A 24142-nucleotide genomic window follows, 5' to 3' on the forward strand; every position below is an offset into this window, starting at 1 on the left:
GTGCCCACGTGGAGAAGCAGGAAGGGGTAGCGATCCGAGGGCTTGATGAGTCTCGGCAGTCTCTCCGTCACAACGCGAATCTTAGCCCCTGGCAAGCAGCAGACTTCTCGGTTTTCCCAGTCAGGGCGGCAGATAGATGACTCAGTCCCCCGGAGGAGAGAGTCCCCGACCACCACCACTCGCCTCCTTGTCTTGGGAGCGGTGGTCGTGGAACCCCCAACCTCAGGACATCGCATCTCATGCCTTCCAACCAGCGGAGTCTCCTTCTGCTTTCTCCCCCCAGACGTATCGTCTGGTCCACTCTCCGCAATGGTACCTGTGGAGAGAACATGAAAGCGGTTAGTTACCTGTGTCTGCGTTGCTGGAACCCGGACATTCCCCCTTCTTCTTCTGGAGGTCACATGTTGCCAAGTGTTTATTGAACACTTCTGCCTTTTCTGCATTGTTATTGATAATTCTATCTTTCCATCTAATAATGGACAAATGGACCTAATGTATTTTAAAAAACTCCTTCTTATTGTCCTTAACTCTGCTGACCATAGATTTCTCCTTGTGTCCCTTTGTTTCCATTATCAGTTCTCTACAGTGCCTAACTTCTGATTCATGTCAGTTAGGCAAACAGGTTTCTTCCTCGTTGAAAGATCGTTTTGTTTTTGGAGAGTCCCTGCACTTCAAACAGGAAATGACACTGTAACCAGCAATCCCTTTCAAAATGAGGGGAAGCTTTCCAGGTGTGACCATGGCAGCGCTGTTGAAAGGCGCTGGATTGATGGCCCTGGAAACAAAGCCTTCCTTTAGCCACAGAATAGACACAGCTTGGGCAGTGGCGGTGCAAATTTTCTCCCGCTCTGTCTTGTCAATTTGTCTAAACTCAGCACTTCAGCAGTGGCTTTGTGTATTCAGTAGTTTAGCCTTCTCATCCAGGTTAGTCCTTGTCCTTTCTGCTTTGGCTGCCAGCAAGATATGACCGTTTTGATTATGTTTGGTCTATATTAGGTCCATATACAACACGCAGCTGCCATCAGATCAAATAGTAACAGCTTCCTATCATGGACAGCCTGGTGTCAATCTGAAGGGCTGACCCAGAAATCAAAGACTTTTCAGTACACTAACATTCCCCTTTTCACACCTATGTACAATGAGAAAATTAGAAAAAAGAATTATGTGCATAGTACGATAGTGATTGTCACTAAAGAGTCAGTTTTATCTAAGAGACGGCGTGGTACCAAAGTTAATATAGTTATTTTACTATAATCAGAATAGGAGTCACTTGTAGTCTTTAAATCAGGACTCTCTCTTTCTTTCGCTCGCTCTCTTCCCCCCCCCCCTTCTTTTAAGATAATCTAGCTCAGCCACAAGACATGGGCTTGGTTTCAGGAATCACTGGTGAAATTCTCTGGCCTGTGCTATCCAGGAGGTCAGACTAGATGACTACAAAGGTCCCTTCTGGCATTAAAAAAAGAGAATTGAAATCCTGGCCCTGTTGGGAGTTTTGACACTGACATCAATAAGGCCAGGATTTCACCCTATGAATCTATGAATCAACTGCAGTACCTCAGTGAGTCCTAGGGGGTAAGCTGGAAAATGACTAATGGCAGCCATTATAATCTATTTTTTACTGTAAATAATATACTTATGAGACTTACTCTACAGATCATGTAAGGCTCTCATGTTTCGGGTCAGAATCTGCCCTCAGCTGCAAGCACACTGCACCCAGTGAAGTCAACAACCATCACAAGTGACATCAGAGAGCAGAACTTGGCCCGTCGTTATAGTGCACTGAGAGAACTGTTCCTGGTTTGACAGGCATATTTCTCAGATTTCATATTGCAAAACACTTTTGAATCTGAAAGGAGCCATGGTACTTAGTGTTTTTGTACTAGCCATGGCAGTCCAGTATTTTAGTTGCAGGCATTTTATGTCAGCTCCCTTGTGCAAAGATGCTTTTCATGGATTTTTAATAATCCAAATGAAAACTTTTAATTAAAGTCATTGAAAAAAATATGGTCATTGGTTAACTACATATAGAATAAATTCTAGTGCAGCGAATTAGTAGTGGACCACTTCAAGAGCCTCCTTTCAATCTATAGAAACCCCACGTTTTCCCCTCATCATTATTCTTTGCAACTGGCACATCAGACATTTGTACTTTAGTGATCGTTAAGCCTCTTCAAGAAGATGAACTTGCTGCAGGCAAGTCCACACTATAGCTTAGATGCTGCAATTTACATGGCTCCAGGGTGTGAGAAAAGCCCCGCCTCCGAGAGATACAAGTTTCGCGCTGTTCACACCGGGGCTGTGGCGGTGGGAGATGCTCCCCCACCGACACAACTTCCGCTTCTCACGGAGGTGGAGTCACTATGCTGACAGCACTGCACTGTCCCGCGGGCGCAGCCCATCTCCACCAGACACGCTGCAGCGGTGCTGATGCAGTGCTGTAGTGCAGACTTGCCCTCCGTCACTGCCGTATAAGCCCTTAGGCAAGAACTACTTAAGCAAACAATTTTGTCTACGTTATTTAATGACAAAGAAGGAAGCTATAAAATGAATTACTGTTATCTTTACTATTGCCAACACTGATTAAATCACCTGTAAATGGTTCTTCCTCTGTCAGAACCCTACACTAATTTACGAGTAACAACGTTGTATAGTGGATTTCATTATTTCCCCACTGAAAAGCTAAGCCACGCTCATGCCACAAACGCTAGCTGTAGTCTTATTTTTGCTGGGCCCAAAAGGCGTACTAGGACTTCAGAGAACACACAGAAAACAGGTTTCCAAACTAAAGAAATGACCATCCAGAATTTAGACATAGCACAAAAATAACAGTAATCAATAAAATCTAAACTTTTTTGGACCTGTCACCTACACAGCTGACTTTTCAGAAATCCACAGAGTATATGCAGAGGCACTGGGCTGTACAGATACCAAAATGCCACATACAGTTGGTTAGTATCTTAATCTTATTTAGTTATGGATAAAGAGAATTAACATTTCCCAGATGCATTCTGAATCATTAGGAAAAACAGTAAGTCAATAGAATTCTAAAACACGTACATTCTAATCCAGAACACTACAGTCCACTGACTTCCAACTTTCATTATACCTTTCTCATTAACAACCGAATTCCTGGTATCTCCCAGCCATTTCAACACTCACATATGTCTAGGGACTATCCGAATACTCCTGTATCAGTTGACATTTATATCACATCACTAATTGCTTAGTTCAGCAATACATTTATTTAACATTCACCTGACTGCATTTCAGTTGTACTCTATTATTTATGTTTTAAAGGCAGGCTTTTAGTGCTGTAATGTGGCTAATAAATATGGCTACTCAATTCATACCTCCAGATTTTTTCCATTTAAAAAAACACTGAAGAATTCCCTAACTAGTGAGTTAAAATGTGCACAAGAAACTACAACTATTTAGCAATGAGAAAATGTATCCCACCCAAGAACAAAAGAAAGCTGCAGCCCCTGGTACTGCTATAATTTTAATGGCTACAAATTAGCTCTCTCTGCTTCTCAGACATGGGTGTTTCGAGGTCTGTGCTTTCCCACAGCGTCAGCCTGCCGCAGGTCAGATAGCATGCCACGAAGTATTCCCCAGGAAAGCAGTACATCTGGAAATGAATGTAGAATTGGAAACTGAGTGAATTACGTTCTGATATAGGTGCTGGAACTAGAGGGGCTGCCGTACCCCAGGCATGAAGTGGTTTCCCTCATGTGCAGGGTTTGCAGTTTGGTTCAGTGGCTCTCAGCACCCCCACTGCACACATGGTTCCAGCACCCCTATGTTCTGATGGCATTCCCCTCATTTCCAAAGGGTTTCTTTTTGTTACGATATTTCCCAGAGACTATGCATGATAAAGTCCGATGACCCTTTTCCTTTTATTGCTAAATGTTTTGGAGACATTCATTTTATTCAGAAAATACTAAACATCAGCCTCATTCATATTCCTTTAATACTAGAAGTAAATATATGATGCTGCATTTAGATGACAAAATACCTTATACAGAAACTGGAATATGTTTGGATGTTTAATAAATCCTTACATTTATTGCCTTAAAATAAGCTAAGGAAAAATATTACCAATATGTAAACGTGAAAAGAACATTATTCACTGAAGGACACCTTTAGCAAGACTGCACTCCTTATAAGGAATGCATCACCTAATAAACCCATTTCTAGCAGAATGTGCCAGTTCAGATTTCACATATTGATTGAATATATTAAATGTATTCATTAATTTGATAACTTCAGCCATTTCTCTTTCAGCTTTTTACCATCCATAAGATTGTTAATGTAGATCTTTTCCCAAGTACTGTACAAATATAAAAGTATTGACCTGAACCTGGGTAGAATTTCTGAACTCTCCTAAAGATAAAAGAGTTTGGAAAAATTTAAGAGGCGTTAATACATTTTTGACATTCCAAAAATAATTAATGGCCATCAGTATCATGTATTCACATTGGAAGGTTAAAATGACGCAGGGATTCATCAATTTGCACGTTCAATTTATCATTTTTGTTCACTTTGCTATTGTGATGCTTTGTGATCTTTGTGTCCCTGTGCACAGGGGTGATAGAGAGAAGGAGAGGTGGAGGTTTGTGTGGATTGTGATTATTTAGCCAATTAAACTCAAAGAAAGGAGAGGAAGGCTGGGCACTTTTTTTTTTTTTTAATGGAGCATTTTTAAAATGCTTCCTCTGTAAAAGTCAGTAAAGGCTTTGACTCAGGGGATCACACAGCAACATAGCAGCATCTGCATTTTGCCCTCCTGTGTCATCTTACTTTTTGTTACTTTTTCATGCTAGACTGGCAGCTGAGCAAGGGGTAAGCATTTCAAAGAATAGCAGGGAAAGCAAGTGGAGAGAGGACTGCAGTTTCTACTGCTGGAGAGCATTGAGAATTTGTCTCTGTTCATTCAAGCAGAGTGGAAGACAAACAAAGAAAAGCAAAAAAACAAGCAACAATCAGCCCCCGTTCTCCTCTCTTACCAATTTTACAGCAGTGTGACCCCACTGACTCGAGGGGAGTTGCTCCCAATTCATACCTGGGTCGGGGAGAGGAGAATCAGACATCAGATGTTGGGAGATGTTTCCATAACTCTAGCTGTCAGCATCAGCTTCTGCTTCTGTTAATTAAAATAATGAGAAAATCAGAGAGTCTGGTCAATATTTGAATTGCTACAGAATGAACAAAAGAAAACTCTCAAATCACACTCCAGAAAAACTGATGGAGGAATGATTAGTCTGTGTGTGGACCCGTCACACCAGTCTGTTTTTCTGTAGTGGTTTTTCCTTACTTTGCTGGCTCTCAAATCACCTGGACCAATTTAAAACTATGTTTCCATCAGAAGCTTCAGTTCTGCCCCTCCCATAACACAAGAACAAGGGAACATGCAATGTAAATAAAAAGTTGGAAATTCAAAGCTGAGAGAAGGAAACACTTTTTCACACAATGCGTAAACATCCTGCGGAACTCATTGCCACCAGATGCCACTGAAGCCAAGAATTTAACAAGATCCCCCAAAAGACTAGGCTTTTGTATATCTCACAAAAATATCCAGAGTTAGAACAGTGAAGGCTAACACCTTTCGGAAGAAATACTAAACCCCATGCTTCAGAGTTTAAGCCAATCTGTGACCACGAGGAATTAGAAGATTTTTTGCATCTTCTTCTGAAGCATCCTGCTGAGGACGGGATACTAGACTAGAAAGACCCCTTGTCTGACCCAGTCTGGCAAATCCTAGGTCTGTGATCAAGCACAACACCTGTCCACTCCTGCTCACTGGCTCCAGCTTGGGAGAGGCGAAAGCAGTTATGCCCTTGCTCCAGTTCTTACTACTGTCAGCTGAAAAGAGGGCGGGGGGCAGGGAACGAACCCGCCGGCTCTTTCTGTGGGCCATGTTAGCCCACGTTCTTCTCCAATCTGAGCACTGCTGACACCGCCTCCATGGCTGGTTGTTTCCTTTGCAGATGCCAAGGTTGTGACACCCTGTTTTGGCTGTTACTGGTCGTGATTTTTGTGCTTCATTTATTGGTTTATTTCTATGATCCTGATAATGGCTCTGTTGCTCACTGCTTGATGACATCCCACAGGGATCACCACCTTCTCACACATGCATGAAATCCAAATCCAGCACAACCCAGATTGTGTTACATATTAAAACAGAGGGCTTTTTTAAAATATGAGCACATGCTTTCAAAGTTCCAAACAAGCTTAGGAAGACAATATCACTGCATTGAACTAGTCCCAGTGGCTATTTTACATGGAATCTTTTGAATTGCCTTTATGGATTTTTTTAAAATATGTAACATTCCTTACATGTCATTTAGAAGTTCCCGCCTTAGCGGTAAAACCACAGTTAATTTCTGATACGTTGCCTATACAAATTTACAAAAGGTACATGCCTGGACTACTCTTTAAGGCCTGATCTTTTAAAATATTGGGGTCATGGTTATATCATTTGTGCACACCAATTACCATAATTAGTCATGTGTCTGTCCAATTATCTGATCTGTGAGCATAACTGCCATAATTGGCAACAATTTAAACAACTCACGGTCTATCTTCCCCTTTCCTATGCCAGTGTTTCTCCACATTAGAGCCTACATAGAGATGCCTCTCCACTGAAAGCTGCATTTCTTTTACAGGGATGTATTCAGTTCAGCCCACATGGAGAATCTGACCCTGCCAAAACCCCGCCCGTGCCTGGAACACCATCAGAAAGCCAAGCATGCTAACTCCGCAGAAGGCTTGCAATCTATGGGGGAGCTAAACTGCCATGAGAGAGATCCCACCTTCAAACACTGCCAGCTCTGCTACTAGCGAGCGTGGGGCTGCTCCAGAACTGGGGGTCAGGGCTGGCTCCCACCTTTCTGACTGCTCCGTGACCCCTGAAGGAAGCTGCCTCTCCATACAGAGTGAGAAGTTCACAGGAGCCTCTGATACCCCAAGATTGTTATTTCTTTGTATGGACACCAATATGAAACAAAACGATCCTGGAGAATCGTAAAATCATAGGACTGGAAGGGACCTTGATAGGTCATCCAGTCCAGCTAAGTATTATCTAGACCATCCCTGACAGGCGTTTGTCCAACCTGTTCTTTAAAACCTCTAATGATGGAGATCTCACAAACTCCCTGGGTAATTTGTTCCAGTGCTTAACCACCCTGACAGTTAGGAAATTTTTCACAATGTCTAATCTAAATCACCCTTGCTGCTATTTAAGCCCATTGCTTCTTGTCCTATCCTCAATTGTTAAGAACAACAATTTATCACTCTACTTTTTATAACAATCTTTTATGTGTTTGAAGACTTATGTCCCCCCATCAGTCTTCTCTTCTCTTTAGTTCCCAGACTAAACAAACCCAATTTTTTCAATCTTTTTTCATCAGCCATGTTTTCTAGACCTTTAATCATTTTGATTGCTCTCCTTTGGACTTTCTCCAATTTATCCACATCTTTCCCCAAATGTGGTGCCCAGAACTGGACACAGTACTCCAGCTGAGGCCTTATCAGTGCTGAGAAGAGTGAAAGAATTCTTGTGTCTTGTTTACAACACTCCTACTAATACATCCCAGAATGATGTTTGAATTGTTTGCAACAGTATTACACTGTTGGTTCATATTTAGTTGAAATATACCAGATCCCCTTCCGCAGAACTCCTTCCTAGGCAGTCATTTCCCATTGTGTCTGTGCAACTGATTGTTCCTTCCTAAGCACAGTACTTTGCATTTGTCCTTATCGAATTTCATTCTAATTAATTCAGAACATTTCTCCAGTTTGTCATGATCATTTTAACTTCTAATCCTGCCCTCCAAACTGGTTGTAAACCCCTGTCCCACCACCACCACCACGGTATTGTCCACAAAATTTAAGTGTACTCTCTATGCCATTATCCAAATCATTTTTGAAGATATTGAATAGAACCGGACCCAGAACTGATCCCCGCAGGACCTCACTCGATATGCCCGTCCAGCTTGACTGTGAATCATTGATAACTGCTCTCTGACTATGGTTTCCACAGGTATATTTCCCTAGTTTGTTTATGAGAAGTTCATATGAGACAGTATCAAAAGCCTTACTAAAATTGAGATATATCACATCTACTGCTTCCCTCTATCCAAGAGTTGTTACCCTATCAAAGACAAATGTTAGGTTGGTTTGACATGATTTGTTCTTGACAAGTCCACGCTGACTGTTACTTATCACCTTATTATTCTCTTCCAGGTGCTTACAAACTGATTGTTTTCTCAATTATCTTGCCGGGTACCTAAATGAAGTTGCCTGCTCTATAATTCGCCGGGTTGTCCTTATTCTCCTTTGTATAGCTAAGTACTAATTTGCCCTTTTCCTGTCCTCTGGGATCTTTCCCATTCTCCAGCCTGGACCATTGTGATCCCAGAAGTAATTCAACCAGTCACCACCCTTACTCTATAGCTAATTTGCATGCAACCATTTCATTGGCTGTATAAGGCAGAGTACAGAGATTATAGATTACTTGGCCTAACTGCTACACCCATACAGTGTTCAGCTTCTCGTGACTATTTAATTATTGATACAAAGGTGAAGGGCTTGAACAGGAGGGAGACAGATTGACTCTCTAGTCCAGGACTTCGGGCGCTCGCCTGGCATGTTGGAGACCCAGGTCAATGTCCCTGCTCTGAGACAGGCAGACTTAAACCTGGGTCTTCCACATCCCAGGTGATGGCCCCAACTATCGGGATATTGGCTAATCTGGGGCAGGGGGTCCCTAATTTTGAAAGTGCTCAGATTCATTCAGATGCAGAATGAAAACAAATGTTGAAACCTGAAAATTTTTCACTAAATGGAAAAAGAAAAGGAGTACTTGTGGCACCTTAGAGACTAACCAATTTATTTGAGCATGAGCTTTCGTGAGCTACAGCTCACTTCGTCGGATGCTTATGCTCAAATAAATTGGTTAGTCTCTAAGGTGCCACAAGTCCTCCTTTTCTTTTTGCGAATACAGACTAACACGGCTGTTACTCTGAAACCTGTCACTAAATGGAGTTCTTGTTTTCCAGCCAGCCCTAGCCGGTCTGCCCAGAAAGGCAGTGGGGGGGTGGACCTTGCACTGCCTTTCCACAGGGGGGAGGAGCCATAGGGCTACCATTTGCGCTGTATCCTGAAGAGCCCATCAAAGGCTTCGTTGGAGAGAGTGATTTTTTATTCACTGGCTCACAGCTCTCTCCCCACCTAGCCTGATACTCCGTAGCTGTGTTTACTCCTAGCTTGGCTGGTTCTCTTAGCTGTTTTTCACCATTTTTACTCTCTGACATAGATATATGTCTGCAATGCAGCTGTTCTGGGGTTCATTGATCATTTTTATTTCCTCATTAAGGAAACAAATTAATTTTCTTCTCCGGAAAGAGGACTGGAGAGTGTTGCTGGAATGATTTGACATGAACCACAAAGAAACTACCCCTTTGCAGCATCTAGGTATACACAATCAGGCAGGACAGAGGATAACTGGACAGCCACAGCTGTGTGTTCATCAGCTACCTAATAAATGTGTTTGCTCCATAAACACCACTGAATGACCTCAGGCAGAAAAGTTCCCTTCCACTAATAAAAAGAATCTTGTGTCAGGCTGCAGTGCTCTAGTGTTCCTAGTGGGATAGCTGAACATGAAACATAAAATCTGGTTGATTATGACATGATTTCTAACACCTTCCCCTGGAAATTTGTTAATCTAAAAGCCCCATCCCAATCCATGCAGCTGGACGACACCTGGATGATGGCTTTTCCCATGACCCATCCTACCACACTACAACTAATTCATAGGATAAATGTTTTCAGCACGAGAAGGTAATTCACGTAAAGGGCTTGATCCTGCTCAGGTACCAAGTCCCCCACACACAAGCTCAAGGTTACCAATAGTGAAAATGGGATGGCCAGGAGCAACGCGCTGCTGACCACAGAACCCACTGCCGGGACAACAGGTTACTCTGATTTGCAAGGTCAAAGAGAAGAGCGTGTAACCAAGCCCCCCATTCATATGAAGAGCAGGGCACCGACACCCCGGCCTCCTCAGAGAAAAACAAACCCTGAACCTTCACCCTGAGCCGGAGAGCAAGGGAGCTCCACTTGCTTCTGCTCAGAGCAGAGGACTATGCCTATTGCCCAGCCTTGCTTGGGTCCATATAAATCAACAATGGCCCATACACAGCATTGTGAACGCTCCTGTGATGCAGCTACCAACTAACCTCACGCCTTTGGGGAGAATTTCCTTCCTCTTTCCAGCAAGTGATCAGTTCACACCATTATCCACCAAGATTAATAATGCCTGTGATTTCTAGCCTGGCTACTGTTACAACTGCATTGTCAGGCAAACCCAAAGTGAGCACCTAGGCGCAGTCCTCCGGTCTGCAAACTGGCCAGAAATGTCTGGGTCAGAATAATCCGTGTGCAGCAAAGCTCTCTGCGAGAGAGACAGTTACCACCATCCCCAGCATGGGGGGGCAGGGGGGATACAGAGATGGCAAAGGGGGTTGCAGAGCCGTGCAGGAACCACCCCCAGCTCCCTACAGCCGCCCTCAGCTGCGTCCGAGTGGGGAACTGAGCCCATAGGTTACTTTGAATCTTGCTAGGATAAACAGACTTCACCTTTTATGGTGTGCAATAGACACCTGGCTATATGGATATATGTTACATTCAGAACAATATGGTAACAGATAGCACACAAACGTTTTATTCTAATGAATATTAGTGAGCACAAATCAATAAAAGTTAAACATCGTCCTAGGAACAGGGAAGACAATTGCTAACAAGGACCATGCAAAGACACTTACACTAAATGGCTGCTGCACGTTTAAATAAACTACGTACATGACTCTGACAAGCTCACACGCTTTTACATACTAGGTGAAGGAAGCTGTATTTCCGCAAACATGACACTCCATAGTATTGGGGTAGTACCCATGACACGTTAATAATACACGGTACACACAGAGGGTATGAGCGCATCACAGACACGGGTAACATGCTTTCGATGGCTCTGAGAACAACCCTATGTGTGGCAGAGGGTTTAAGCAATTTCGACTGCAACAATCTAACAAGTGATTTGTTAAAACATCATTTAACAACAGTTCAATGTTATCCTTAGTAGGCAGCATGACCAGAGGGTCTCTGGACAGCAGCCAGCTTGGCTCACCAAACTCCCCATCACCCACTTGGCTGCTTTCAGGGCGCTCAGTGACCGTACTGTATATGGAGCTGCCCAAGTGGCAGGCTCAGACTCTGGCCTTGAACCGGTGTTGGGTGCCAACGGCATTATTACTTCTGCTGCCTCTTCCGCACACCCAGCAAGGGAATCCCTGGAGCCACTGGTGTACTGACTGTAGAGGAAGCTGCTAACCAGCCTTTATCCCTGACTATTGCTCTGAAGATGCCCCCAACGTGCCGTGTCCACAGAGGAAGATTAACCGGAATTTGGAAAAGGGACATGGAAATAAGCATTCCACTGTTGTTTTCAGAAAGGGGACAGGTCAGCAATAGGGGACACAGCATATCCCCGGGAAAGTGCAGAAACACCGCTGGGGACCCGCGCTCTCCGGAATTGGAAAGGGAACATTTTCCTCTGTTGTGATGGCAACAGTGTTTAATCACGAGACTGTTCCCAATGAAAACTGTCACTACTGCATGTGGTCTGTGACTATGGTGCTTTGGGGTCTGTAGACATAACAGGGTTAGGAAAACGTCAGCTCTTCACTGCGAAGCACTTTGAAAATACAAAGAGCTGCGTCAGTGCTAAGCATTAATGTTTAAACACAATATAGAGGGTTACAATAATAAGGGCCCAATTCTCTTTCCCCCATGCAAAGAGCAGGTGTGCCAGCTCTGCCGGGGAGGGGCCAGTGTGAGAGAGAAAGGCCAGACCCCTCCCCTGAAAGCCAGCGTGAGAACTTGGCACAACCGTGGAGCTGCTCCGTGCTCAGCTGAGACCTCCCCCAAACACAACTCTTCTCACTCCACTAAACCCCCCATGTTTCTTCCCGTGTGGACCAGAGCACTCAGTCAGGGCCACTGCCACACCAATGCCACACGTAAGACAGTTTGGAGGCATCTATGCCGGGTGAAAACGGTATTTTAACTCCAGGAAGCACGTCCTGTACTCGCATCTGGGGCACTTTCAAATGGCCGACAGGACTCAGGAGTCCCTCAAACTTCACCTGTGGCAGTGATCAGGCATGAAAGTTTCAGCCCAGAGGTTTCCTGGTTGAAGTTCTCAGCGTGTCAGAGCAGGAGTTAATAGCCAACAGTTTTCAGCCTCAGCCACTGGCGGCCACTACTAGGTGACCACTATAGCCAAAGCTAATCGCACGTTGTGGCCACAAAGAGCATTCAAGTTATCCCCCACTGTCCTTCCAGCCAGTTTGGAGAACACGCCACCTGACGTGTCTGAAGCAACGTTTGACATTGCATAGTGGGTACACTTTGCACACAAATCGGTGAATGTTTTCTCTATTAAGCTTATACAAATGCAGTAAGTTATAAAAGATCAAAGGCTGAAGAGAGGACTTGGAGCCCAGAGAGACAACCCTTACCTCGTGCTCAGGAGCATTTACTCGAGCAAACCTCACTGAGTACTCATGGGAGTTTGTGCATCCCCAGCCCCTGCTGGCCCAGTTCGCATTTGTTGGCCCTTCCATGATGGCAGACGATAGGTCTCGGCTGTAAGGGATTTGAAAAGTCTGCATCAGCATCTCTGTTCAAAACCTCAGCAGCACTTCACAGCAAGGCAGGGGAGCGTATTTCCACGGAAGTCCCGCATGTCTCAGTTAAAGGTAGAAACACCCCAACCTGTTATGCGTCTCTGGAGTAGGGATGAAAGTGACGATTGTGTGATAGTCAGTGAGAAACCCGGCTCTCCCTGCTACCCCACTTGCTGGAAGTGGGAGTAGATGGAGCCCAATATCCTGCAGGCTCCCGGATTTCATACCCCACAGCGCTTATTGGGAAGGAAACGCTACAATGCCTTTGATATACAAAATGTTCTGCCTAGGGGGGAGCTCGCCAGAGGTTCTGGGCAGCTGAGCCCCCTCCCTGAAGAGCCCAGCTGCAAGGACCTGGTGGCGTAGGTGCAAAAGGAGGATCACAGCTAGTGAGTGCAAACAGCCATGATGACATTGCTCTCCTAGAAATACAAGAAGCTGAACAGATCACATAAAACTCCACCTCTCTTTGCAGGACTTCTCTCTGACAGAATGACATACCCTATTCCTTTGATATATCCAGTGACCTACCCAACTGATTCTTCAGTTCGGCCACAGATCAGGCTGGAATCGCACAACAATGAGCAAGTATAACAATAAATGCCAACCCTCTGGCTACAGCACAAGGAGAAGCATCTCCTCTGCCCAGAAATGCCGTAACATTACCTTAGCAGCATGTTTGGAAATGTTTTTAAGACCCATTTTTGAATGGGAGCCTGATTTCCCAGAATGCATCCCCTTTTGGCTCAGTTAACTTTGCTTTCCCGTCATAAAATCACTTCCCATTTAGGTCAGGGGTGCAATCATTATTCTGAATTGTCTCAGCATTGTTTACTCGAAACCAACACCAGCCAGCCTCGCACACAGATCACCAGTAAGCACCGGCGACATCTCTTCTTCACAAAATTCCCACAGAGCTGGTCCTGACAGCTGTCACTTCCGGGCAGCATCACCTTATACTAGAAGGGAAGTGCTCACAATTGGGGGCTTCCTAGCCTCCTTGCATCTTCTGTGCTACTCCTCCCCCAAACACACTGATCTCCTTTCAAAAGACAATCCAGGTGAGGCCACCCCTGCAGGGCTACTGTGGCATCTGGCAGCCTCTCTGTGTTGTACTGCAGCAGGACGCTGCTAGACGGATGGCACATTGTCAGTGCAATACATCAACCGCCATGCAGCAGGCAGGAACAGGAGCCCAGGAAACGTCCTTTACAATAACTTAAAACCTAAAAGCTTATGCGAACTTTGTTGTGGCTGGAGTGGTTTTGCTGCATGAAGGATCAGAGGGGCTGTCACAGTGAAGTCACATAAATTGAGGCCAGCAAGTGTAATACAAAGCCGTATCCATTGTGCCTAAGTATTTTACATTTGTTCACAGCTTTATGATACAAGAAAATGCAGACAACTCAAAATCAAGGGGAAAGAGAAATAAGCCACAGGAAATAAGTGAAAGGTAACCTGCAAAGCAGAGCATGCCGAACAGAGGAGAATCCATGCAGACCCAGCAATGACACCAGTCTGTCCCTAGCTGTGTTACACCAGGCCCATCAGTAGAGTTCCCTTTCACCATTCCTGGCTGATCTGTCCGACAGCTTCGCTGTCTCAGCCTGGGTCTTTTACTTTTAAAGTGACTAGCTCTGGTAAGTTCTCTGACCGAGATACCTTACAAGGGCCATCATTTTCAGAAAGTGCTTTAAGCACCCACCTTCTGAAAATCGGGCCCCTTGGAACTGTCTGAAGCTGGGCACCCAAAATGAAGGCATCAAAAATGACCAGTTGCGTTAGGAAATCTCGTCCCCTATGCCATCAAGCAGAGGTGGTGCTAGCCCATTGGGGACCCTATGCAGGAATATTTCCCTCACCCACACAAACAATACATAATAAAAAGTGAATAAGGGGCCCACTTGAGTTGCCCGTGGCCCTAAGCCATTGCTTAGCCTGCTTATGCATTGTGTTAGCTCTGCCGTCAAATGCATGGTGTCCTTTTGTAGTATGCAAAATGTTGTCCCTATATTGTATGGTCAGGGGGATGCACACTTTTCAAAATTTCCCTTATGCATAGTTATTTCTTTGGGAGGGGAGCTGTGATGCTGGCAGACCAGGTGCCAGCTCATGCCAAGATCCCCGTGTCTCAACTGAATGCTAACTAGCTGGAATCAGTCTGGCTCACCTGTGTGTCAGTGTCGTTAAAATAGGCATTAGAATTATAAGAACATGTTTAGTGCTTCGACTTTATGGAATGCTTGTGGGTGGCTGCCTGCATTTATCTCACTTATAACAGCTGTATCCCATACTGTAAGGGAATATTTGAGCTGCATTGTGAGCCGCTGTGACCACGTTAATCACCAGACAGAAGAGAGACATTAAGTAATAGGAAGTGCTGGTGTCCAACAGAAGGTGTTATGTCCTGCACAACAAGAAAAGACCAGATGGTCTATTGTGGGACGATAAAGAGGACAAAAGGCACTGGTTGGTCTGCCCTCCCCCGAGGAGAATGAGTCATGCAAGTGGTTTCCTCCCAACACCTGAGTTTGCAGCTTAGAGCACAAGAGAGCAGGGGGACAGAAACCCCTTACAAGAAGGAAATGTATCTTTCAGCTTCTTGGACTCTGGGCGCTAGATTTATTAGACATAAATAAGAGATCCCCAGTTCTTAGCCTGGGCTGGCCCTAAAGGATGGATAGAGCTTGCTTGTTACAGAAGTGTCTATTACTTTTTGAAACTTAACATTTAACTCATTTGTGTTTATATGTTTACCCACTTTAATCTTGTAAATAACTCTGGTTTCCTTTTCCTATTTAATAAATCTGTATATTGTTTATTAGAGGATTGATTACAAGCATGGTCTTTGGTATAGGATCTAAGGCACAAGTGACCTGGGTAACTGACTGTCCTTCAGGACTGGGAGTACCCTGAATATTGCTGTGATTCTTGGTGTGAGGGGCCATCTATCACAAAGGTACACTCACCTGGGTGGCAAGATTAATTGGAGTACCCAAGGAGAGTGTCTGTGCCACCATGTATAGGTTGTTATCGTGCCTGAGCAGTTTATACGTGATAACTGCTTGGTGAACTCACCACCATTTGGGGGTCTGTGCCCTGCTTCCAACAGGCTGCCCTGACGTTGGTACCCAGGCTCTCGAATCACTGCTGGCAGCCTGACAGGGGCCACTGGCCCCAAAGAGCAATGGCAAAAATGTGGATTAGTATAGCCACCCAAAAATATTCATTATTGACTGCTTGTTTGCCCATGATGGACAGAGCCAGAGGATTGTTAACTGCCAAAGTACAAACCTATTTATTGATGGAGAATTGCAGCATTCAGGCCTAGGACTGACAACAGTAAAGTACTTTGTGCATTCGTCTGACCTGCAGCTGTCCCAATTATCTAAAGTACCTTGTCGCAATTCTTCACTGATACCTAAATTAGATGACTAAATCCATAGTTTTGCATCTAAGTAAATAGCTTGATTATCAAAAGAGTTAAACAGTCCCACTGAGGTCACTGATTTAGGTGCCTAAATATGGACCTAGGAACCGAACTTTATGGACCAATTTTTTTAAAATCTTGGCCAAATTCTTCACCTACTTATCTCACAACTAACCAAAAGCCAATGTGTACAGGAAACCACTCTGACAAAACATTCCGTCAAGATCACCCACAAAGTATCCCTGAACATACAAGAACACTTTCATTCCACTTGGGCAGCCTCTGTGAAGCAAGCTATATTCAATATAATATATATATATATATATATATATATATATATATATATATATATTATATATATACTTTGCGTGCTCGCTTGTGACATATTTCTGCGTTCCAACATTTAAACACAGAAGTTGACAGTCCTTAGAATAAATATGTCACAGAATAGTAACCATCATCACTCCCTTCATAATGATTGTGTTACCCCTTCCATGACACGCCAAAACGTTCTTCCCCTCTGACCACCTATTGAACTTAATGGCCCTGTTTAATATTAGTGGTAATTGTAGCGTTTGGGAAAAGAATCTAAACTGCACAGAGGTGGAGAGTAACTTTTTGGTTGAAGAGACCTGAAGTTTGTCCAACTGGTTTGGCACAGCTGGATATCCACTGCTTACCCAGTGCTTCCAGTGGGGGAATTCACTCTTTGGACATCTTTCCCAGCTCCCAAGCAAGTGCATAATATATGTCTTTAGCTCTTTCCAGTTTAATCCTTTGCTGTTCAGTCTGTCCCATGGACCCATGTCACAGTAAATCTGCATTGGCACATGCGTTTTCTCATGGACAGCACTAGCCTGTTGCTTGTTCTACCAAACAGTTTGTCCAGCACTGTTGCCTTGTTGGCAGAAATAGAATGACATGTTCATAAAGCTCCAGGTTTCCCTTTCCTTTATTATTCCAAACATTGTCTTTGTGACACCGAGGTTTCTATAGAGGCAAGGAGGAGTACAGACGCTTGGTGTCAATGCTTCAACTCTGCCCAAGCTGTTCTGAAGAGGAAATGGACCTTGTAGTATTCTAGGGTCTCACACTTCATACTCTGTGATCCATAAGCAATTGCCACAGTCCCACAGCTGGTTCAGCTTTGGCATCACATTCAAGTGTGCTTATTACAGGATGAAGACGCACCATCCACATGGCACAAGGAGATTTATGTCACCCATCTTCTCTTGATAATTGAGCAGTTAAGCTCAAAGGCGCACACACTTAGCGTTTATCCAAATGGATCAAATAATGTCTTGGGCAATAAAACCTACATTGAATAAATTGGTAAGTACAGTGGCACTCATTAAAAACAAACATCTAAAAGCAATAGACTTGTAAAAATTGGATATCCCTTCCCCGTCCCCTAACCTATCCAGTCTCTTAGAGACAAGCTTCTGAATGGATTTCTCTCTCTCAAAACACACCACTTCCTCTCCCTGATGTGATATGCTTGAATTATTCTTTGCTTTGTGGAGCCATGTTACTAGTTCTTCAATAGATTTATACACACAAAGCGACCAAGGGATTAGGAATGTGTAGAATTTTGTCTAGAGAGAGCCCTGTTTTTGTATTTTCTTTTTTGCTTATATTCTGTTTTGTTTTGGGGGGAGGTTATAAGAAAGTAAAGCACGGCAAATTTGGAGGCAAATGTTTTTGGTTTTTAGTTTAACTTTTCTCAGTGTAGTTTCTTCTTCATAGTAGAATCCTGATACCCGCCCTTTTCACAAATAAGGCTAAAGCATAGATGCCATATATTGCATATGATGAAAGATACATTTGTATTAGTGAGGTGTACCTTAAAGTTTGTATTCATCCAGCAGCTCAATTTAACATTCCCAATTCTACATAATTTTTAACTGAGCTCTGCCATACCTTCCCAATCAGGTATGCCTCATGTATGCTAGGAACACTGTAAAGAATGTTTAAATGAATGCAGTATCATGAAATGTATAGTTTAAAGAAAGTAACATTTAAGCTGCTGCAAGAAAGATGTATTTAAATAAATAATGGATATAATGTTCATAACTTTCTTCTTCGGGACCTGACTTTCTACCACTAGTTACACCCAATGTAGGTTGCCCAAAAAGTGATATTTTTTCAATCGAAGTAAAAAGGCGTACCATCGTCTCTGCAAAAGAGCTTCTATAACTTTGCTGATCCTGTGAGAAACTTCCATTTGTTTCTATGGCAATAGAAAGCATCGAGGTGCTCTTGTCACAATTATAGCTTCTGAAACTCCTGTGAAAGGAATGGCTCCCAACTCAGGCAACCAAAGAAGATTAGCATGGTTGTTATTCCAACTTCATGAACCACCTGCCAAGCAAATCCTTGGTTTAAAAAACTGAAGGGACGGTTTATTGCTCAGACTTCTGTAGGAGTATGCCATGCAGCCTGCTACATACCCCACTGCTGCCGTACCACACGCCTGTGACTTGGAATTAGACTCCCCTCCTTTCAAAATGACAACTTGCATGTGAACAATGATGAGCCTCTTTCTTGGGTCACAACAGGCTTCTGCTGCCCTACCTGCGTCAGTCACCCATTCATGACCTAGAGCCTCTCTCCAGAAGTGGGGCCTCCTTGCACCCCCTAGTTTAGTCTTGATGTTTTCCCATCCAAGCATCAGCCCAGTACCTGCTTAACATAAGAGATCCTACACATTCCCAGCCTGGGGGGCAACAAGGTATAATGTATGTGCTGAAACCGGGATATAATATCGTGCTAGGAGTGTTTATGTTTCCCCATTAACCAGTATGCACCAGCCACAATGGATACGGAGAGTGAGATAACTGGCTCTGTGGATGAAGGGAAAGCAGTGGACGTGTTGTTCCTTGACTTTAACAAAGCTTTTGACACCGTCTCCCACAGTATTCTTGCAGCAAGTTAAAGAAGTATGGGCTGGATGAATGGACCATAAGGTGGCTAGATCGTCGGGGTCAATGGGTAGTGATCAATGGCTCCATGTCTAGTTGGCAGCTGGTAACAAGCGGAGTGCCCTCGGGCCAATTTTGTTCAATATCTTCATTAATGATCTCCTCATGCACCCTCAGCAAGTTTGCAGATGACACTAAACTGGGAGGAGTGGTAGATAGGCTGGAGGGTAGGAATAGAATACAGAGGGCCCTAGACAAATTAGAGGATTGGGCCAAAAGAAATCTGATGAGGTTCAACAAGGACAAGTGCAGAGTCCTGCACTTAGGATGGAAGAATCCCATGCACCGCTACAGACTAGGGACCGAATGGCTCGGCAGCAGTTCTGCAGAAAAGGACCTAGGGGTTACAGTGGACAAGAAGCTGGATATGAGTCAACAGTGTGCCCTTGTTGCCAAGAAGGCTAACGGCACTTTGGGATGTATATGTAGGGGCATTGCCAGCAGATCGAGGGACGTGATCGTTCCCCTCTAGTCGACATTGGTGAGGCCTCATCTGGAGTACTGTGTCCAGTTTTGGGCCCCACACTGCAAGAAGGATGTGGAAAAATTGGAAAACGTCCAGCGGAGGGCAACAAAAATGATTAGGGGACTGGAATACATGACTTATGAGGAGGACTGGGATTGTTTAGTCTGTGGAAGAGAAGAATGAGGGGGGATTTGATAGCTGCTTTCAACTACCTGAAAGGGGGTTCCAAAGAGGATGGATCTAGACTGTTCTCAGTGGTAGCAGATGACAGAACGAGGAGTAATGGTCTCAAGTTGCAGTGGGGGAGGTTTAGGTTGGATATTAGGAAAAACTTTTTCACTAGGAGGGTGGTTAAGCACTGGAATGGGTTACCTAGGGAGGTGGTGGAATCTCCTTCCTTTGCGGTTTTTAAGGTCAGACTTGACAAAGCTCTGGCAGGGATGATTTAGTTGGGGATTGGTTCTGCTTTGAGCAGGGGGTTGGACGAGATGACCTCCTGAGGTCCCTTCCAACCCTGATATTCTATGATTCTATGATTCATGACTGTGTCTGAACTGGGGTCTCTTGACTTAATTGCATTTTCAGAACCCTTAATTTTCAGTTGCCTTGCGGAAGGGGGTTCATGTGCATGATGACTTGAAAGGACTGATGGCAGGACAGGGTAATTTTATTTTTGGAGTGAGGACACATGCTGATTTTATTTACCTGGTTTTGAGATAGACACACGCATGTCATGCCGCAGAGAGCAAAACCGATAACCCTGACTTCCCTATCACAAGATATATTCAGTCGACAGATCTCCACCTCAGCGCACAACTTTTCTAGGTGAAACAGCGAAGAAACACACCCCAGTGAACCCAGGCAATAGCTTAACGATGTAGCCTGCACCATTATCCCCTCGTTTCATTTTGAACGAGACAACATCAAAAATATAGTGTGAAAGAAAAGGCCTTACATAAATGTAATAATGCGTTTCTTAAACAGGTTTCATCTTGATAGGTTTTAAAGTAACTTGTCTCTATCAAGAGGAAGTTTCCAGAAGATCAGATGTTTGAATTACAACCAGTTCCTAAATAGAAAAATGTCTATAAATTGTCTTGTCTGTAAGATAACATCAATCATAAAGGTACACTTACCGTTAATTTTGCTGCTGAATGGATGTTGAAAAAGAGTCCTAGCAATCAGCTATTTTACAGGAGGTTTTTTATACTGAACAGTCTGTAAATTAATGAGACGATGTCCTCTCAAAACCACTTCACTTAGATGAGACCATGCCAGCTTCCCAAAAAGTAGTCTCTCGTATCCAGAGTTTTGATACTGGGGGGATGGGCACAGATTTACAGTCTCTGCAGTATGCAAAACGCCACGTTTTTAAATCGCTGATTTAAGCCGCACTTTTCTAAGTTGACTCTCATCGAATTTGAGCTAATTTGAACCTGCATACTAAGGCTGAACTTTCTGTACTTACCCGTTGGTATAGATACTCCACCCCCTGCTGTCTCCACCGGGGGGGTAGGTTGGTGTAACTGTGTCACTCAGGCTTCAGAGTCAAGCTTCTGGCTAGCAAACTTGTTTTGCCCAAGTCTGCATTATAACATCTCTGTTCGGGGGCCGGGGGGCGTGCTGGGCGGTGGCATGCTAGGAAAGAATTGGTCATCACACAAGAATTGAAATTCTAGGAGGAATCTTTATGATTGGCTCTGGAGTTGTGGTTCAGAATGAGATAATTTGGTTTCAATACTAAGGTATTCAACCAATTCCAGATTAGAGATTTGATTAACTTTGGTAAAATTCTTTAGTTGGCAATTATAACCAGACACATTGACACCTCAGAATGTATAAGGAACTGGTTATTTTTAGTATTCATTTGATGATTTAACTCCAATCCAAAATTAAGACTAATTTGTTAATATGACTTTGATCAGATAATGATTTAATATTTGTAGTGCTTTACTCTCCATTTAGTTCAATGGTATGTGCCAAGGTTCCTTCCCCACTCTGAACTTTAGGGTACAGATGTGGGGACCTGCATGAAAACCTCCTAAGCTTACTTTTACCAGCTTAGGTTAAAACTTCCCCAAGGTACAAATTAATTTTACCCTTTGCCCTTGGAATTTCCACTGCCACCACCAAACTAACTGGGTTTACTGGGAAACGTAGTTTGGACACGTCTTTCCCCCCAAAATCCTCCCAACCCTTGCACCCCACTTCCTGGGGAAGGTTTGGTAAAAATCCTCACCAATTTGCATAGGTGACCACAGACCCAAACCCTTGGATCTTAGAACAATGAAAAAAGCATTCAGTTTTCTTACAAGACTTTTAATAGAAGTAAAGGAATCACCTCTGTAAAATCAGGATGGTAGATACCTTACAGGGTAATTAGATTCAAAACATAGAGAATCCCTCTAGGCAAAACTTTAAGTTACAAAAAAGACACACAGACAGGAATATTCATTCTATTCAGCACAGCTATTTTCTCAGCCATTTAAAGAAATCATAATCTAACACATACCTAGGTAGATTACTTACTAAGTTCTAAGACTCCATTCCTGTTCTGTCCCCGGCAAAAGCAGCATACAGACAGACACAGACCCTTTGTTTTTCTCCCTCCTCCCAGCTTTTGAAAGTATCTTGTCTCCTCATTGGTCATGTGCCAGCGAGGTTACCTTTAGCTTCTTAACCCTTTACAGGTGAGAAGATTTTTCCTCTGGCCAGGAGGGATTTTAAAGGGGTTTACCCTTCCCTTTATATTTATAACAGTATCAAGAGTAGTTTAACTTTGTGATTTCTTCTCTTGATTTTATTTAAGTGTTTTAATAAAATTTATAAAAGGATGCTGCAACAAGCACCATGGGTCCAGAATGTTTCAGGGGATACCAGCCAGGCAACCTAAAAGGATCCGCTCCCCTAATTAGCCTTCATTTCTGCCAACATATAAATGATCTGCAAACGTGTTTGTTTACAATTTAGTGTCCTCCATTATACCACTTACATTGTTATAGACCTGTCTCTGCCTGGTTATCTTTAAGGAAAAACATATCAGGTAATTAACTATATCCAAACTATAGCTAGTGCAGTGCTACTCAAAGTGGTGGTCTGCGAGCCATCAACTGCCAATCTGCGCACACATTGGAAAAAAAATTGCAGGTCCCCCACATCAGATAGCTAGAGCAAATCTCTGCTTCTATCCTCTACTATAATAAAGGAAGTCCCTTCCTGAAATAAACACCACTACTCCTTTCTAGATGGTTGGAACAGTTACTGGTGAACATAGAATCATAGACTATCAGGGTTGGAAGGGACCTCAGGAGGTCATCTAGTTCAACCCCCTGCTCAAAGCAGGACCAATCCCCAGCTAAATCATCCCAGCCAGGGCTTTGTCAAGCCTGACCTTAAAAATATGTAAGGAAGGAGATTCCACCACCTCCCTAGTTAACCCATTCCAGTGCTTCACCACCCTCCTAGTGAAATAGTGTTTCCTAATATCCAACCTAAACCTCCCCCACTGCAACTGGAGACCGTTACTCCTTGTTCTGTCATCTGCTACCACTGAGAACAGTCTAGATCCATCCTCTTTGGAACCCCCTTTCAGGTAGTTGAAAGCAGCTATCAAATCCCCCCTCGTTCTTCTCTTCTGCAGACTAAACAATCCCAGTTCCCTCAGCCTCTCCTCATAGGTCATGTGCCCCAGCCCCGTAATCATTTTTGTTGCCCTCCGCTGGACGTTTTCCAATTTTTCCACATCCTTCTTGTAGTGTGGGGCCCAAAACTGGACTCAGTACTCCAGATGAGGCTTCACCAATGTCGAATAGAGGGGAATGATCACGTCTCTCGATCTGCTGGCAATGCCCCTACTTATACAGCCCAAAGTGCCGTTAGCCTTCTTGGCAACAAGGGCACATTGTTGACGCATATCCAGCTTCTCGTCCACTGTAACCCCTAGGTCCGTTTCTGCAGAACTGCTGTCTAGCCATTCAGTCCCTAGTCTGTAGCGGTGCATGGGATTCTTCCATCCTAAGTGCAGGACTCTGCACTTGTCCTTGTTGAACCTCATCAGATTTCTTTTGGCCCAATCCTCTAATTTGTCTAGGGCCCTCTGTATCCTATCCCTCCCCTCCAGTGTATCTACCTCTCCTTCCAGTTTAGTGTCATCTGCAAACTTGCTGAGGGTGCGGTCCATGCCATCCTCCAGATCATTAATGAAGATATTGAATAAAACCAGCCCCAAGACCGACCCTTGGGGCACTCCGCTTGATACCGGCTCCCAACTAGACATGGAGCCATTGATCACTACCCATTGAGCCCGACGATCTAGCCAGCTTTCTATCCACCTTATAGTCCATTCATCCAGCCCATACTTCTTTAACTTGCTGGCAAGAATACTGTGGGAGACCGTATCAAAAGCTTCGCTAAAGTTAAGGAATTACATGTCCGCTGCTTTCCCCTCATCCACAGAGGGAGTTATCTTGTCATAGAAGGCAATTAGGTTAGTCAGGCATGACTTGCCCTTGGTGAA

General features: G+C 43.9%; 1 long non-coding RNA gene across 1 annotated transcript in view; it reads right to left on the reverse strand.

The window, feature by feature from the left end:
* Window positions 1–252: 252 nt before the first annotated feature.
* Window positions 253–24142, reverse strand: part of LOC141993679 (uncharacterized) — a 31450-nt gene continuing 7560 nt past the window's right edge. The window contains exons 2-3 of the long non-coding RNA XR_012640928.1: window positions 5063–5143; window positions 253–316 (exon numbers count right to left, since the gene is read on the reverse strand). This is a non-coding gene — a long non-coding RNA (uncharacterized LOC141993679). The remainder of the gene's footprint in view (window positions 317–5062; window positions 5144–24142) is intronic.

This window comes from Natator depressus, chromosome 9 (assembly GCF_965152275.1).
Source record: "Natator depressus isolate rNatDep1 chromosome 9, rNatDep2.hap1, whole genome shotgun sequence".
Classification (NCBI taxonomy): Eukaryota; Metazoa; Chordata; order Testudines; family Cheloniidae; genus Natator; species Natator depressus.